This window comes from Homarus americanus, unplaced genomic scaffold (genome assembly GCF_018991925.1).
Source record: "Homarus americanus isolate GMGI-L3 unplaced genomic scaffold, GMGI_Hamer_2.0 scaffold49667, whole genome shotgun sequence".
Lineage (NCBI taxonomy): Eukaryota > Metazoa > Arthropoda > Malacostraca > Decapoda > Nephropidae > Homarus > Homarus americanus.
In genome coordinates, this window is record NW_024738608.1 from 5,678,301 (window position 1) to 5,684,898 (window position 6,598).

Below are 6,598 nucleotides of genomic sequence, written 5' to 3' on the forward strand. Positions count from 1 at the left end.
TCATAAAAGAAAATTGGGTAAATTCATTAGAAAAAATAATTAGTCAAAATTTATGGAGAAAAAAAAAGTAGAATTACGACAAAAACATTAGAGAAATTGCAAAAAATTTCTGATAATTATCGACTCAAGATCTACAGTATACCTGTATATTTATCTACTTATGTCTATCAGTCTATTTAAATATCTAATCTAATCTCTTTTAGTTTAATATATCTACCTATCTATACATCACACACACACACACACACACAACCGGTCCACATGTTGCTCTTTGAATAACCACAACCACGTAAGCCTACAGTACCTCAGACATACAGCCGCAACACCAGACCAATGTTAAAAAGTGACCCTATGATCCGTAGAAGACTTGACAACTCTCTCAGGGGAACGACTCATGGTCACTATATGTAATGTTTGGTGATTGTTCAAGGGGTGGTGGGCTAGTGTGTTTTGTTTTTCCTCAAGAGATCGTTTGTTTTTGTTGGTTATTGTTGTTGTTATTGTTGTTTTTGTTGGTGGTGGTGTTGGTATTGTTGTTTTTCTTGTTGTTATTGTTGTTGTTATTGTTTTCTGTTGGTTGTAGTTGTTGTTATTGTGTTATTATTTTTGTTTTTTGATGTTGCTGTTAGTATTATATCCACATTGATTATCTTCAGTAAATATGGGAAGGGTTTATTATCACTAAATATAAGTGTCAAGATTATTACGGTGATATATATTTCCTTTACTTATAAGAACATAACACTACTACTTTTTACTAGATTCGTTATATATTCTAGGACTTTTGATTATTATCGTTGAGACAGATCCTGCTTCATATATCTAGTTATATATGCAAATTAACCTACACATTTTTTAGAATCACCTTTATGTCGTAACTTAAATTAACCTTAAGTTAGATACATTTTCACATATCCAGTAAAGAGAAAAGTTTAAATTAACATTCTTTTGTAAATTTATCTTTGTGTCATCGTTTAAATTAACAAATTAAAAAGATCTATTGAGAATCCATCACTGTGTCGTGAATAATGTTAGTCAGCTTAGCGTATACGAACCTTTGAGAATTCATCTTTGTGTTGTAACTAAAATGAGCCAGTTTTCCACGTCTCCAGTTAGGTGGAAACAGTGAAGTACGAACCTTTTGAGGACCTTGGCACCTGTCTGAGACGTGGGGGACCTTCAGGTGACAATAAGATCAAACATGGTTCAATTTTCCACCCAGCGTGTGCGAGGCAGCCTGGTCACGCCTGCTGGGGGTGACACAAGAGAGAGTTGCAGGAAGGATGAGTTAGGAATATGGGAACACAAATGGCGGCGACATGATCCTGCTGCCTCCCACACCAACCTCCTCCAAATGGCTGAGAGAGAGAGAGACAGAGATGCACCGTTCTTCACATTGAAAGAAGGATCGATTGATAGATAGATAGACAGGTAGATAGATAGGTAGAACAATTTGCACCTTAAGAGAAAGAGAGACAGAGAGAGAGAGCGAGATAAAGCATCTTTCGCCTCAATAAACAGAAAATCAGAGATACAACGTTTTTCACCCTGAGAGAGAGAGAGAGAGAGAGAGAGAGAGAGAGAGAGAGAGAGAGAGAGAGGTCATAGCTTGTTATCAACAAACATCAAAACTCGTAAGGACACGGTCGATTAGAAACGCCCACAAGGTTTAACACTTCTTAAGAAATTTGTCACAATGCAGCGCCCTTTGTGGAGTTGCCAGCGTGAGTAGTGACTTACGATAATTCCCACCAGGAGTGAAATAGTAAAATAGTGAACGATTTATTATGATTAGGAATATATTGCGATATATTTAAGAAAATTTGAATTATTACTCCATTTAAAATTCTAAAAAAAGGTGAAATATATTGACCTTTGAAGCTATAATGTAATGACCGTCTATTATTATTATTATTATTATTATTATTATTATTATTATTATTATTATTATTATTATTATTATTATTATTATCTTCTCTTGTAAGGATCACTTTAGCGATGCATTGAAATCACCGGAAGATTTTTCATAACTTTTACAGTTCTTAGATGGCGATTTATTATAGATTAGGAAAATAAAGACACCCCCTCACACTACTGACACCACCCAGATCCTCTCCTGACACCCCAGACACCACCCAGATCCTCTCCTGACACCCCAGACACCACCCAGATCCTCTCCTGACACCCCAGACACCACCCTGACGCCATCTTGACACACACACATATTAAATAAAAAATATTCTATGGTCACAATGATATTAAATTAAATATTATAAACTATAGAAAATTGGATTTGTTTTGTTTCTATCGTTTTCGGCTAAGTTTATATTGTAAACTGACAAAAGCCATTGAAGTAGACTTTATTCACTTGTTTTTGCTGTTGATATTTTTGTATAAGCGTTGGTGAAATTGTTAATACAGAATACAGTAAATGACGACTGTATTGGGGTGTATTAACCTGTACGAGTAATTCTCCAGGTATAGATGACAGCCACAAACATAGTGACTGTATCTCTTATGATCAGTCACTTCCTACCCTGACCCATCCTTTCCCCCTCATACCTTACACTCTTCCTCAACATACCTGTATATTACCTGTATAACACCTGATACCAAGCCGTCAACCATGGTAGCTCTATATTCCATGTTATACCTAATACACTCAATCGCTGTTTTCTTTGGTAACTGTGTGGCGATATCTTCACTACTCCCACAGAGGTTCACGTAGATAGCTTGGTATCACCCTTGGTAACAGTGGTATAGGAAGGCCGTGGTCCACCTGGCTGGTAGCTGGTACGCGTCATTGTTCTGGTGAGGTACAAGATGGTATCGGCTCCCTCGGCATCCATCTCACGGGCGGCGGGGCGTCTTTGATCACCAGCCGCTACAATAACGCTCACCAACCCGTACGCTACTGACTAGGGGGGCTGGCTGTAAGGGGGACTAGCTTTAAGGGGGCTGGCTGTAAGGGGGCTAGCTTTAAGGGGGCTGGCTGTAAGGGGGCTAGCTTTAAGGGGGGGACTATATTGGGTACCAGAACGCACTTATTTGCGTCTGTGGGTGTTTCTTTGTTTACGTTTGTGTAAGTGTAAATATATATATATATATATATATATATATATATATATATATATATATATATATATATATATATATATATATATATATATATATATATATTATTGCGTGGGATTTTGCGTACGTCTCTGAGTGTGTGTATGTGTGTGTGTGTCAAAGCGACATACATAGTAATTATACCAGAGATATTTATGTAAGTAAACACCTGTACAATAAAAACAATTATTTGTACCTGTGCAAGTTAATCCACCCCCCTGATCCCATTACACCACAGTGGTCTATAGGGCTTCTGGGGCTGTGGTGTCGTGTAACTCCGGCCTTGTTGACATAGGGAACAGCTGATGTCTTGTTTATTAATAAAATATATGTCTCGGGCTGTTGTTGTGACACAGGTGAATGACCCCATATCTGGTGTCTTTACTTTATAATTTAGTCAATATGATAGTGTTTGGTGGAGATCTTGGTTGGTTTAGAAGTGTGTGTGTGTGTGTGTGTGTGTGTGTGTGTGTGTGTGTGTGTGTGTGAATTAACAGTATATGGGTTGTGTGACTGACACAAAGGACTACAGAGGGGGCAAAAATCTAGACCGGGGACACAAATGAAGAGGTGAGGGGCGCCCTATACCCCAAGCCGCCTTTGGGGTGCCCTAGACCGCGAACCACTCTTGGAAGCGTACATGTGTGTGTTACGTCATTTATAATACATAAATTACTCAACCCTCTCATATAGCAAGGTGTTCATTCATTTAGAGAAACGTTGTCTTCTGGCCAACACCAGAGAGAGCTGTTCGATTACATTCATTTTTCCACAGGTGTTCTCTGGATGATAGTAAGTAATGAAAATGACATACCAGCTTTTCATTTTAATTGTACAAGTTTTTCTGTATCTACGATCATAAATCATTTGTGGTAGCCAGGGTATGAAGGATGAGAGAAATTGTGGGGTTAAACTTGGTAAAAAACTGATCGTATAACACCAAAGTGATGTCTCTATGTGTTTCGTACGCAAAGAAATTAATTATTACCTTAAATATTGTGCTGAAAAATCTACCATGTCGGCGTGGGCTGTCATCCGCTCTGCTTGTTTCCATGCAACAACCGAGCTGCTCGGTCCAAGCGTACTCTCGTGTCTTCCACCCCAAAAAAAACCAAAACAGTTAAATTACATAATGCTGCTTCAAGAAAGTTGTTTTCATTGGTACCACATATCAAAGTGCAGTACTTCCTGTTTAATATGCCGGGGCGGGGTCTGCCCCCCCCCCCCGCTAGGACGTTAGGTGAGGTTAGATACATTTCTTTGGTTGGTTGGATCAGGTGAGGTTGTGTGCATTGTCGTATCATTTTCATCATTTACTATCATCCAAAGAACATCTGTGGAAAAAATGGACGAAATTGGTGTTTGTCGTCTGCTTCACCTGTACGGTTTATTTTGCACTTGTTCAAATTTTGTGAATACTTGAGTAATATTATCATACTTAAGTTTTGGTCTGACAGTAGCTATTATTCCTGCAGCTAACTTCTACTGATGATGGCCGCCATTTGAGAATTAAGAAAGTAATCCATCCTCGTACTCAGTGAGGATTATGGAGAATCAGTTCCTAGCATAGGGACCCACCTGACTTGTATCCGATAATGGGTGAACCACATCATCAAGGACAAAGGTAAGTAATAAACAATAGCTTTGTTTTAAATCATGAAAGATCATTAAATCAAATTACTATATCATGGTAATTGCCTTGAGGACATCTGTGTTTTCTGGGCTTGCGGCTTCTTCAACTTTGAGCTGTGATCCCTTGTGAGGCGAGCGTCCTCCACCTCCAGGTAAGGACACCTGACTGAGTAGTGCCCTTGAGTTCTTTATACTGGAGCATAGAGATCTGGAAGTTAGGGAAGGGTGGCATCCTAAGTTGTTTCGTGAGTTCAGATAATTGCTATATAAATTGTTATATTTAATTTCACCTTATCAGGAATTGGGCATTTCGTTTGCATAAATACTGTACAGGTACTAAGAATATTAGAAAATAGCTTACTCACACTTGTCGAACATACTGACCCAGGAAATATCTCCACAATTTGAATAACATTATAGTCTAATATGTAGTAACTGTCTGTCATCGTGTACCGAGTTGGCTGGCGTTTAATAGTTTCAACATGAATCATCATTTACGATGGCTGCGAAATCTTGAATGACGTCAAGTTCGGGTATGATGAAAAGTGACTGTGGACCGCAGGAATCACTTTGAGGCTATGTGTTGTACAAAATTACATTAACAAGGTCGTGGTTTAAGAATTAATATTTTGTAATGAAGAGTAACATTGAGTTTCATAGTCCTGATGGCTTGTTATGGGCGCCATGTATACAACTCGCAACACTTCATGTCCTCAACACATTAAATTTAAATAATAAAATCCCCCAAGCTTTGTATTTCTGGGATATTATTTAATGAATAAAAACTCTACAATGACTATTAACACAAGGATAAAATAAGGAAAACAAAATAATTTTATTAAGTTTCATTACAGAAATACAGTACAGTATATACAGTCTTATTATACTGATAATATAGGGTGATGTGTTTTATATGAGAACCTTTAATAATTCCCATGACGCACAAAATTCACACAAATACAACATAACAAACAGAACCCACAAACAGAACCCACAAACACAACACAACATAACAAACACAACCCACAAACACAACCACAACAAACACAACACAACAAACACAACACAACAAACACAACATAACAAACACAACACAACAAACACAACCCACAAACACAACCCACAAACACAACACAACAAACACAACACAACAAACACAACACAACAAACAAAACAACAAACACAATACAACATAACAAACACAACCACAAACACAACACAACAAACACAACAACAAACAAACACAACACACAACACAACAAACACAACACAACAAACACAACACAACAAACACAACACAACATAACAAACACAACACAAACACAACCACAACAAACACAACACAACAAACACAACACAACAAACACAACCACAACAAACACAACACAACAAACACAACATAACAAACACAACCCAACAAACACAAACACAACAACAAACACATAACAAACAAAACAACAAACACAACACAACAAACACACCATAAAACAAACAACACAACAAACACAACAAACACAACACAACAAATAACACAACAAACACAACACAACAAACACAACAAACACAACAAACAACACACAAACACAACACAAACACACACAACAAACACAACACAACAAACACAACACAACAAACACAACACAACAAACACAAAACAACAACAAACAACAACAACACAACACAAACACAACCACAACAAACACAACATAACAAACACAACACAACAAACACAACATAACAAACACAACCCACAAACACAACCACAACAAACACAACACAACAAACACAACATAACACACAAAACAACAAACACAACACAACAAACACACCATAAACACAACAAACATAACAC